Source organism: Argopecten irradians, chromosome 9, assembly GCF_041381155.1.
Source record: "Argopecten irradians isolate NY chromosome 9, Ai_NY, whole genome shotgun sequence".
NCBI classification, from domain to species: domain Eukaryota; kingdom Metazoa; phylum Mollusca; class Bivalvia; order Pectinida; family Pectinidae; genus Argopecten; species Argopecten irradians.
This window is the reverse complement of record NC_091142.1, coordinates 26,825,944-26,839,884: the sequence shown is the minus strand read 5'-3', so window position 1 is coordinate 26,839,884 and position 13,941 is coordinate 26,825,944. Positions and strand designations below refer to the sequence as shown.

Here is a 13,941-nt window from a genome sequence, read left to right as displayed (position 1 = left end):
TAGTGCAGATTAATCTAATTTATTAGAAATCCATTACAGGTAAGTAGCAACATAGATATAAGCATCTGTTACAATGAAGAGAAAATTAATACCGTGATGACTGTGTGTACCGTAAATTGGGATATTTTGGATGTGGTCATATTTTTGCTTATTTGGCGATCACGTTACATAAAAATACACTTAAGGTACACAGGTAAAAGTGCATACACGTTTTACGTACGTTATAAAACGCATGTAAAACGTATGTTGAGGACCAGCATGTAAAACTTACGTACAAAAAATATGTAAAACGTAAACGTATGTAAAACGGATGTAAAACTTACGTACAAAAAATATGTAAAACGTAAACGTATGTAAAACGGATGTTTCAAAACATGTGTTATACATACGTTTCATCCTATTACAAAATCCACCTTTTTTGTTTTTATGTACATTTACATGGTCTTTGAAGTTGCACTTTATATCTTCATTTTCCAAATAAAGTTTAATTCCATTCTATTTGTATTTTCGGTTCCTGCCAATGACTGATATTTTTTCATACATAGTTTGTTGAATTTACAAACAAGTGACTACAAATTGATAAATTTCATAATCTTGGGATGATTTTATGTTTCGTACATCAATTTGTCCTTAACGTCACTTCATCACTTACATTTTTAATAAAGGCTAAAATCTTTCCCAAAGTCGTGCCCATTGAATGTTCAATTGTTTTCAAATTCTGGCTCAGTGAGTCCAGAAATCAATTTAGGTTGTGTTTGCAGAAACTTCGGGTGTTTACACAGAATCTCAGAATAACATTTGAACGTATTCTATGGGTAAATCCAGTAAGGGCTATTATCCGCCCTACGGTTTTGTGTTTATTTATTAACAATAGTCAGAAAAGCAAATATATAATGTAGAAAGTTGGAGTTCCATATGATTTGATGATATAGTTTTTTTGTAGTCATATCGTTTTTATCTACGATCTTATGCTGTTTGAAGTTGGAAGAAAATGCCGATTTGGGTGATTTTTTACCTAATTCCGATCTCAAAACGATATTTTCGTATTGGCCGCATGCTTGGAGCATCTTCCCACTTTGAGTACAGAAGGAAATTTATGTAAATAGAGTCGGTAAACAAAATATCCTGTTGCTCCAAGCATGCGGCCAATGTTAAATATTAAAATATATGCATAATTTTGTTACCTCTCCGCTGGTTCCACTTATATAAACGTTAGAAGCGGAGCTCGTGTTCAAGATCCGGTTTTGTCCGTAAACGGGAGAAATACGGAATTTCACACTATTTTACACTATTTTCATCAAAGTCTGTGAAATACGGAATTTCACACTATTTTACACTATTTTCATCAAAGTCTGTTCATCACCAATCCATCTCAAATCTTAATGCATCTATTTTATTTAATTCAAAGCATATCATCCGGGAAATGAAACCCATACTACCGGTACCGTATAATATTATCTCCTTGAAAAACGTAAACAACATCGAACACACATCGATAGTAGTATAAAACCATTGTCAACGGAATGTTCCAAACTTCGAAGACATCAAGCGTGATATAGTCTAGGCTTAAATGTTTGTTAAACATCAGGTTAGTGCATTATATTTATTTATATTTCTTAGGTGTGCTAACATCAGAATGTCAGTAAGTTACATTACAGTAGTCCTACTCGGCTACCGTAACAACGTAACGTTAAGTCTGTAGAAACATAACGTAAAGATACGGTACTGTATGTATCAGGGAATGATCGCGATTATGATGTATACACAGTATTATATTATTCAAATGATAATTGTACTCCGAAGAATATAACTTTGCCAATATCATCATCTGGAAATAGCCACTCCTCTTGCAGCGTGTGTAAACGAAGAGACCAAAAAGTTATTGTTATAACAGCTGAAGTTAGATACAGACTTTTTATCGAAAAGGGTCATTTGTTAAAAAGTGGTTCCAGGTGTTGTCTACATCATTTGTACGACAAATATTTTACACAGGAGTGTCTTGACACTATACCAGATGGTTTGATAAAATCAGAACTCTCTCATTTTAATAGAACTGACATAGTCGAATTGATTTATAACATTCGCGATATAGCTATTCGACACCAAAAAACTAGAATTTACTTCGATAATGTGAATGCACTCCATGATAGTGATTATATCAATCTTACTGGCCTGTCAAAGAATGAATTTGAATATTTGTGTGATAACGTAACCACTATACGGACAACAAACAATAGAAGTAGAGAATGTCTAGCATTACTTTTAGTGAAGCTCAGATCCGGTATGTCAAACAAACTTCTGTCGACTTTATTTAACATAGGGAAATAAGGAATACGACGAGCCATCTCATCTGCAAGAACAGCATTGAATTTGTATTTCACGCCTAAGTATGTTGGGTTTTCTCATGTTTCAAGAGATACCATTATTAAGGAACACACTAGACCATTGGCTCAGGAACTGTTTGGCAGTTTTGTGCAGTCTCCTGCAATACTCGTACTCGACGAAACATACACATACATACAAAAATCAAACAATTTCAAGTTCCAGAGGAGAAGTTACAACACAATTTCAAGTTCCAGAGGAGAAGTTACAGCATCCACAAAGGCCGTCCCCTTGTGAAACCGATGATGTTTGTTTCAACAACAGGATATATTGTATCAGTAATGGGGCCCTACCTAGCAGACTCCAAGAACAATGACGCCAATATATAGAAACATGCTATTACATCAAATAGTGGAGACATCAACAACTGGCTATCCGAGGAGGACGTACTTGATGTCGATAGAGGTTTCCGTGACTCTATGCTAGAGGATTTAGGGATCAAAGCAGAGATGCCGGCCTTTCTACCAAAGGGACAGAAACAACACTCTACAGAAGAAGCAAATAGTTCCAGACTCGTAACAAAAGTTAGATGGGTTGTCGAGTCCGTTAACGGCAGAGTCAAACAATGGAAATATTTGTCAAATATCGTTCCGAACTCACAAATACCCTTAGTCGGGGATTATGTGCGCCATGTGGCTTCCATTTGTAACGGATACAAAACGCCATTGAACACGGGGGATCTCAAAGAAGATCAGATTATGGCTGCAAAAATGAAAGTTTTGGCAAAAGAGAAAAATCAACTTCAAAATCGTGTTGAATCTGAACATCTGGACAAAAGGAGGGGCTCATGGAAAAAATGGACGCAGATGATGCTGCAACAACGTTTCCATCAATGTCTGAAGAGGATCTTAGAAATATTACTCTTGGTATTTACCAGATGAAGTTGGCCTGTAGTTATACACAGGAACATGTAGATGACAAAGGTGATTACGTAATCATGATTGATGACAGTGTATTAAACATTGTGCGCGTTCAAATTCAAAGTCGTCATACGTCTGCAAAGTGATACTTGTCGTGGATCGAGTACGACAAGATCAGTGTAAAGTCTTGGTACTGTCAATGTCGTGCTGGAGCACATGTGGTAGGAGCATGTGCACACGCACGTGTCCTCAATACTGTGGTATTTAGGTTGTGGCCGGCATGCAAACGAGGTTCATGGTGTAAGAAACTGGGCGACCTCTTTGGAAGACGCATCTTGCGTGCCTATCGTTGTAGATGCATCGGACACAGATAGTGATCCAGAAGAGTAGAATTATAGCGGAAATTTTTTGACACACATGAGTGGAATGATGAGTATTTTCGTTTTCGAAATCTAAATCTGAGACAAAGGGATTAATAACTTGTGTCGATATATGTTGTTGCTTTTAAGCTAAATTGTGTAATATTTTTCTTATTGATACAGGGTAAAGAAAACTAAATTATGTATTTACCCTTGTTAATGTGTTAGCTGTTCTTTTTATCACACGCAAATTGCAAGTTAAATATTGTACTTTTTATCATGATCACGTTGTAAACCTTATCTAGATTATTGACACCATGTATTTTAGACATTCGATTCTTACTTAAAAAGATTTGTTGACTATGGTAACCCTCTATAACCGTTGTTGATTTAATGATTTAAAGCTATTGATATTGTGTTAATTTAGACTAGATGCATTTTACATTTGCTAATTATTTACTATCAACCATAAAAAGAAGGAAATAGTAGGAAATGTTTTCAAAAGCGTTGCAGGGATTGCAGAATCCGCAGTATAGATATTTGTCTGCTAAATATTTTGTTTTATCTACAACTCCTGATATATTTCCAATTATGATTAATTATATGAAACACATATCCTATGTTGGGAAGTCATTTAAATTGTTTTTGAAAATTGACAATCTGAAATAAGTCAATATTTAAAAATGTACCTTGTTTCAATTAACTCATGTAGAAACAATCCATAAATATGCTGTTGCTATGCGATTGATTTGGTTGCTATGGCCGTTACTTGTTGTTATGGCATTTCATACTATTGATAGTAAACCATTTGCAGTGATACTTTATGTTTGTGACTTGTTTTTGCATTAAATATGATATTAATTGTTGATAATATAATCATACAACATGATCAGTCTCATTTTTCGGATGATAATCAACTAATTTTGGTGTGTTGGTATCTAAGGCCGTTGCTAGGCAACGAGATGCCAAAATTCATTGACAGTTTTCGTTTTAAACCCTTTAGATGACCATCTATTTATAATGAGGAAAAACGGTATAAAGCTAGTATATTAATAATCCGAAATAAAAGGCCAAAATAAATAAATTCAAAGTAAAATCAAAATCATTTCTATGGAATATATATTCAGCCACTATAGGGCCTTCTTCAGTCCGAAATAACACTAACACAACGTGTTCGTCTACATGTTTGTTTACATCTATTGACCATCTATTTAGATCACCTCATTATAAATATATTTGAAGATGGGCCAAAATTGGCCCTTACTGGACCTTGTCCTTAAAATGATTGATCTATGAATACATCGGTTTGTTTAAGAAAGTGATATTTCCATACTTTTAAAATCGTGAAATTAATCTCATGACGTAACTTACATTTGACAAGACCTTGGCCCTTTGCATTGGCTATGGTTGTATCATTGCAGCTTTGGAGTTAATAATCGATATCAACAACATTGTAAAATGTTCTGTATAGTTAAGATATATTTTAAATGTCGTCTCGAACAAAACTAACCCTGTAAATACCGCTATGCAGTCCATACTTGGAACGCCTCGGATGTAACTCTCGCACACTTACATCCGATAATGTTGTGTACGTGTTGAACAATTTTTTACATAGTTACCTTTATTTATGTTCATCCAATTTAAAATACAAATAAAATCAACAAGAATACAATATGAACTCCTCGGATGTAACTGCCGTTATGTTTTACATCCGTGGAGTTCAGACTGATAAGAACATATATATACAATAAATAGAGATTTCCGGAATATAAGTTTGTCCGGCCATTATAATCTGTCATGTAATAGCACAGGCGTCTGCTTGTAGTTTTGAAAAAATACAATAACCTACCCATACTATACACAGTAGTAGGAAAGGCTATTATTTTTGTTAAACCAGAAGCAGACGCCTATCGTAATAGCGATGTCATCAATATAGCCTTGCACAAGTCCCCAAATGTCTCAAATGACTTGAACATTTCAAGAAGAATTCTAATGAAGATCTGAAGTAAAAGTCAGTAATCTATTTTCTGGTTTACAAACTAAATACAACTAAATACATTTTTCCTTTACAATAATGTAGCTACACGTATAATCCTTAGCTACATGTATAATGACAATTTTAGGACATATATTCATGATCTCGTAGATCAAACAGCATCCTCGATACTCCAGGGGTTCCGATCACTTACGATCTCTACACGTGTAGAGATCGTAAGTGATCGGAACCCCTGCAGTATCGAGGATGATCAAACAGCAGTTGTAGACCTACTACATTGTACATCATGAAGCGCTGGTCAGCTGATATTGATCATATGTATTCAGAACATTAGTATTCAAAACTGTTAAAATTAAAATTAAAAAAGACAGAATCCACATTAGCATTAGCGGTTTTGCTTCTGTTCACAATCAGTAGATGTACATATAATTGTACCATCATACGATATTGAAGCTGCATTATTTATCATGAGGCTAGTATGAGGTTCACTATAACTTGGTAGAAGACATGCATAGATAACATGACATGTATTTGCATATGGGAGTATCATTTTTGAAAAAAACCCACTGCAGCTCTTCAATAACATTGATGAAAATAATGTTTCACATGTAATTAGTAGGGTTATTTAAACCGACGTCTGTTTTACATGTGGTGGAAAACGAACGTACGTAAAACACATGGTAAACATACGCTTAACGCATGTTTTGTTCAAACTTACGTTTTACGCATGTTGACCAAAACGTACATAAAACGCATGTTTTAAACATACGTTTAACGCATGTTTTTTTCAAACGTATGTAAAACATGCGTTGCACTTTTTGCTGTGTAGCATTTGAGAAAATTGAGCTTGGGATTGAAATTGGTCAAAAGGTCAACAACAAAGGTCACTGCTATTAAAAATAGATTGTTTCACAAATTATTAGTTTCCAGACGATTACTTAAGAAAACATGAACGGATTTTGATTAAACTTCACACAATGATAGCATATGAAAAAATACAGTTTGTGATTCAATGTTGGGTCAAAAGGTCAACTAATAAGGTCACCGCTACTAAAAATAGATTGTTTTAAAAATATTAGTTTCCAGACGATAACTTTAGAAAACATCAACGGAATTTGTTCAAACTTCATACAGTGATAGCATATGAGAAAATACAGCTTTGGATTGAATGTGGGGTCAGAAGGGCAACTACAAAGGTCATGGTTACTAAAAATATATTGTTTCAAAAATTTTAGTTTCCCGTCGTTAACTTGAGAACACACGAATAGAATGTGTCCAAACTTTATACAATGGTAACATAGGATATAACACTGCTTGGGATTTAATTTGAGGTCAAAAGGTCAACTACAAAGGTCACTGTTACTACACATATTGTTTCACAAATCGGACGATAACTTGAGAACACGTCAATATAATTTGTTCAAACTTTTGCAATGGTAGCATAACTAAGCAATCATAATAACTTGCTATAGATGAGAACATGTAATTTCGGCAGTGGACGTGTGTTCCTTGCAACACTTTCTGTAAGTTTGTCTTTTTATGCATTGTATCTTTAACTAGACACATTGGTAACCGACTGTTCATTCTTGTCTGGTATGACTACAGCTGTATTTTGCTTTCGAACTCAATCATCTCTCTCACTAAATTGACAGAACATACATTTTGGCTCACTTGGCACTGCCGTTAATTATTTGCATTGCGTCGATTTCGAGTTGCATATAATAAACGTCGAGGTAAACTATGATTTTAAGTCGTATAGTCCCATTTCGGTAATTGTGATTTTTGCGACGTCACGATCAGCGCGGATTAATCGACGGCAATCGTACTTCACCGACTAAAGGCTATGTATGGTTTTGGCCCTTTCCTGCTCCCAAATCCATCGATTATTTTAATTAAACGTTCTGAAATTAAGTTGTTGTATTTGAAATATTTAGTACATCCCTGATTGTATTGGAAGTTTTCTAATCTTGTAGCTTTAGTTGCCAATTTAACCATCCTAGATATGCATACATAAGATGATATGTAATTTTGTCACTTTTGGGGTATTTTTGAGTTATTGTCTAAAAATAATTGAGCACAACCTTGAACAAACTTTCTTTTTATCTTTAGGAGAAACATAGAGCTTGTTCAAGGGTGCACTTTTTGATTTCTAAATGAAAAAACAAGTAAAAATGCCGACATTTCTACATGTTTATAATCCATGTATGTCACGGATGGGTAGAATAGCAACTGTAGCTTCAATGGTACGCAACTAGCATATCAACTGTATCAGGGATATACTTGATATTTGAAATTCAACAATTTAATCATTGAATACCAGGTTTGGAAATATTACGGATTTAGAGTACAAAATGGGCACACATCATACATTGAACATCGTTTTAAAAATATTTCAATTTTATTTTGGTCAAATGTTGGTGCAGTAATCAATATTAGATGATAGTCATAATATAGGGATAGGTAAATACACCTTACTAACATCTATATGGAATGATTTGATTCTTTTTAACCTGCTTACACAATGTATTTACGTTCGATTAAAATTATATGTACCGTAATTTTCATGCTGACGAATAAAGAGGAGCTGTTAATATCTTATTCACCACTAAAAATACCACAATTTTGAGAATTACAATACTTACAATGCATGGGGTTTAATTTTACTGCCAAAGATCATTATATTAGTGCAGTAAAATGAGTGAATACGGTCAAACTATGAAGCCAGATCCTGGTTTACTATTTCATTTTATATTTGTACAGTCTTAGTAGTAATTGTAAAGTGATTGTAAACTTTATGTTTCCTTCTAAACATACATGAGGCATACAACAGGAATTTTACAATGCATAAATTCTGTGTTGTAGATAATGTTTATAGGACATCATACATGTTTGTCTGTCCATTAGAATGATTTTCGCAGCTAATTCATCAAACCTGATGGTTTTCAATAGGTGACTGAAGAAAACGTAACAAATTAAAATGTTCGCCCGGTTATGGCACATGTAACTTTACATTTTACGACCAAGAAAATAAAACGTCGCAAAAAGGTTTCAACTTCAAGCAGAGCTTATAACTGAATGTATATGTACATCGATCGAAGATAGGGTAAAGTTGGCTGAATTAGTGACTCAATACAGCGTCTCTATATTTGTTGGCAATGTCCATTATCCACTGACAAACAGTGAAAGACATGAAATAAGCGTAACCTTGTAAGAAAACAAATCGAATTTTGTTCCAACTATGTGTTAACGAGAACTTTTTAGGATAACTATTAGGCCATGGGCTAGGAGGGTCCCACATGCACCCCCCCCCCCCCCAAACCTCCGAACCAATATTTTTCTGAACCCTTATGACCCACTGATCACAAATCAAAATGTTAACATTGCATAAATTGGGATGAACTTCCGGTTATGACGTCATCAAGATGGCCGCCATCTCGAATTTCACTAAAAATTGAAAAATAGTCATAACATTAACATTTTTTATATTTTGTCTGACGCAGCAAAAATATTTCCAAACAACAATTTATTATTTCTAATAAGTTTTTTGACTCTTTGTCAATCAGTTTAAGCAACAAAAACAACCAAAACCAATGTTAACATCGTATAAGTTCCGGTTATGAGGTCATCAAGATGGCCACCATCTCGAATTTCACTGAAAAATGAAAAATAGTCATAACATTGATATTTTTCAACTAAAGTAGACAAATGAGGTATCAAAATGACCACAATAGAACAACAAATACATGTCAGGACCAAATAATCCAATTATTTCCCAACAACAAATTATTATTCACAATCAGTTATTTGACCTCTTATCAATCTGTTAAAACAACAACAACAAAAATATATAGAAATGCAAAAGAGAATTGTTATACCATCATTTGGTTTACAAAACATCACCGGATGCGGCATATGATTGTTATTTGGAATTTCCTGAATATAACATTGGCTATTGACGATTTATATCTTAACAAATTTGAATTTAAAGTTGGCTGAATATCTAAGTGGGACTTCAAAATAATCCATTTTCATGTTCGAAATTGTGTAGACTAGTAGCCTCTCAAACTGAATTATTACAGCAAAACGCTAACTAATAGCTATAGGGTATCAAATTAAAGTTCCGTAAATACCATGACACTTTTCGAAACATATTGTGTCTTTTAGAATGAGCACATCCATTGTTTATTTCCTGTGTATAACGCAAGGAAATATAAGATGGTTACTACAGTGTCACATATTTCTTTCACTAGTTCTTAATGCTAATCATTTTCGTTGTGCGTGCTTTCTCGCCAGAGTGTCGTCTTCGACCTCGGTGACCTGATGTGACATTACATTACCGGGTTACCATCGTGGTTCTAACTTGTCAACTGTCCATGGTCAGAGTTAAGATCAGAAACATCGGCTTCAGGGATGTGGGAGCTCTTCCTGTTTCCAACCTAGTTTCACCTAGATTCACATATATCGTATATGATGTTCCAGACTTCCCCGGCATGATGGAAAAGACACCAGATCAACATTCTGCGGAGGGTTGAGTTGGTTCTCCTTAATTCGTATGAAGCACAATTCCTCATTCTTGTGAACCTCAGTGACCATAGGTGGCACAGGTGGATTAGTGAAGTTTCACTCTTTGCCATGTCTGGAAAGCACTTTAGAGAACTTTTTACTGGAGAGTCTTTAATGGTCGCTTTGCGCATACACCAGATGTGACACAACCAGCACCTTCAAGGGAGTGGGAAAAGTCAGACCAATGAAAAACATTTAACATTTATGCCCTCATTAATGACCTCGATGATATCACCTGTGCCATTTATGGTTGCACGAGGGTCCACAAGATTGATGAATAGTACTTCATACGAATTATGGAGTTATGTGCTAAGGAGAACCAATTCCACCATTGGAAGAATGTGCATCTGGTGTAATTTCCATTATGCCGGAGAAGTCTGAAACAGCATATACGTACGATATGTTAGAATCTGAAAGAGATCCCACATCCCTGAACCTGTTGTTCCTGATATGAACTCTGGCCATGGATGGGTCAAAAAGGCTAGAACAACACTGGTAATGCAGTGTCACATGAGCTCATCGACATCGAAGACGTCGATCTGGCTTACGATGAATTGGATACTGATATCTCGAGTACTCTGATTCGGACTGCATGTACAAGCTACCAGATATGCTGAGTTTCTTCAGTGGATAGATCAGTGAGGCGAGAAAGCACGCACAATGATAATGGTTATCATTGAGAACCAGTGAAAGACAGTTTAGTGACATTGTAGTAACCATCTGACATTTTGCTTATGCTATGCATAGGAAATAGACAATGAATGTGCTCATTTTCAAAGACACAAACGCTTTGGGAACTGTTAACGATATTAACTGAAACACAGGCTTAGCTTAGGTTACATTTGTAACGCTATCAGTAGGTGAAGTGTTGTTTTTGAGACGCTGCTAATCTACAAAATTGAGGGTATAACAATAATTCTTTTTTTGCATTTCTATATATTTTTGTTGTTGCTTTTGTTTTTACTGATTGATAGAAGATTAAATAACTGATTAGGAGTAATAATTTGTTGTTGGGAAACATTTCTGCTGCGTCAAGCCAAGTATGAAAAATTTGCTGAAAAATCACCATTTTTGAGCTTAAAAGCTTATTTTTATATTTCTTCCGTACAAATCACTACACATATTGGATTATTTGGTCCTGATATGTATTTGTGGTCATTTTGATACCACATTTGTCTACTTTAGTTGAAAAATATCAGTGTAATGACTATTCTTCATTTTTAGTGAAATTCGAGATGGTGGCCATCTTGATGACGTCATAACCGGAACCTATACAATGTTAACATTGGTTTTTGTTGTTGTTGTTGTTTAAACTGATTGATAAGTGGTCAAAAAACTTATTAGAAATAATAGATTGTTGTTGGGAAACATTTTTGCTGCGTCAAACAAAATATGAAAAGTTTGCTGAAAAATCACCATTTTTGAGCTTTAAATCCGATTTTGTTTTCATTTTCCTGCGTAGAAATCACTACATATATTAGATTTTTTGGTCCTGATATGAATCTGTTGTTTTATTGTTGTCATTCTGATACCTCATTTGTCTACTTCGGTTGAAAAATGTTAATGTTATGACTATTTTTCAATTTCTAGTGAAATTCGAGATGGCGGCCATCTTGATGACGTCATAACCAAAAGTTTATCCCAACTTTTGTAATGTTAACATTTGGATTTGTGATCAGTGGGTCATAAGGGTTCCGAAAAATATTGGTTCGGAGGTTTGGGGGGTTGCATGTGGGACCCTCCTAGCCCACGGCCTATATGTGAAGGTGTTTATTAAACATAAACAAAATCGTTCACAATAAAAATGCGATGATCGGATATCGGGTGCAACCTTCTGAAAATAGCAGCTTTTGATTTAATTTACTTTTGTTATGGTAACCACTTTTCCTATCTATGGCTGTTTACTTCGTGGGTAGCATGCTGGAACCTCTCAATTACTGAAGGATTCCAGACAACGTAAATGGAATGTATTCGTCATCGTTAATAGTCATTGCAGCATTCAAGTGAGCGGTACAGGCTCATACTGGCTCTTGTTTCGAACGGACTATCCTGTGTTATATGTATTTCTAACCCGTTGTTTCGTCTTTATATAATTGAGAGGAACAAAGCTTGATTTTCCTGTGTGTATTGTGCTAACTACGCAAAAGTGCATCACAGCACATACATCTGTTCAGGATGAACTCCGAGGCAAACATGTCATGGCTACAAAACATCATCACGACAACATAAACATCACCAACGACAACATAAACATCATGAACGACAACATAAACATCATGAACGACAACATAAACATCACCAACGACAACATAAACGACAACATAAACATCATGAACGACAACATAAACATCATAAACGACAATATAAACATCACCAACAACAACATAAACATCACCAACGACAATATAAACATCACCAATGACAACATGAACATCATAAACGACAATATAAACATCACCAACGACAACATAAACATCACCAACGACAATATAAACATCACCAACGACAACATAAACATCACCAACGACAACATAAACATCTCCAACGACAACATAAACATCACAAACGACAACTAAACATCACCAACGACAACATAAACATCACCAACGACAACATATACATCATAAACGACAACATAAACATCACCACTGACAACATAAGCACCATAAACCACAACATAAACGACAAAACAAACATCATAACAACGACAAACACAAACATCATAAACATCGACAACATAAACATCACCACACTGACAACATAAACATCAATAAAGACACCATATGACAACATAAACATCACGAACGACAATATAAACATCACCAATGATAACATAAACATCATAAACCACAACATATACATCATAAACGACATCATAAACATCACAAACGACAACATATACATCACTAACGACAAAATAAACATCACAAACGACAACTAAACATCACCAACAACAACATTAACATCACCAACGACAACATAAACATCATAAACGACAACATAAACATCGCCACTGACAACATAAGCACCATAAACCACATCATAAACGACAACACAAACATCACCAATGACAATATAAACATCACCAATGATAACATTAACATCATAAACCACAACATATACATCATAAACGACATCATAAACATCACAAACGACAACATAAACATCACAAACGACAACATAAACATCACCAACGACAACATAAACATCACCAACGACAATATAAACATCACCAACGACAACATAAACATCACCAACGACAATTAAACATCACCAACGACAACATAAACATCGCCAACGACAACATAAACATCACCAACGACAACATAAACATCATAAACGATAACATAAACATCTCCAACGACAACATAAACATCACCAACGACAAAATAAACATCACCAACGACAACATTAACATCACCAACGACAACATAAACATAATCAACGACAGCTAAACATCACTAACGACAACATAAGCATCATAAACGACAACACAAACATCACCAACGACAATAAAGCATAACCAACGATAATATAAACATCAGCAATGACAACATAAACACCATAAGCGACAATATAAACATCACCAACGACAACTAAGCATCACCAACGACAACATAAGCACCATAAACAATATAAACATCACCAACGACAACTAAGCATCACCAACGACAAAATAAGCATCACCAACGATAATATAAACATCAGCAATGACAACATAAACACCATAAGCGACAATATAAACATCACCAACGACAACATAAACATCACCAATGACAAC

General features: G+C 34.9%; 2 pseudogenes; both read left to right on the top strand.

Annotated features, from left to right (window-relative positions):
- Positions 1 to 811: 811 nt before the first annotated feature.
- LOC138330674 (uncharacterized) lies at positions 812 to 2,619 on the top strand (annotated as a pseudogene).
- A 5-nt stretch (positions 2,620 to 2,624) lies between these two features.
- On the top strand, positions 2,625 to 3,819 carry LOC138330922 (uncharacterized; annotated as a pseudogene).
- The last annotated feature ends 10,122 nt before the right edge of the window (positions 3,820 to 13,941 follow it).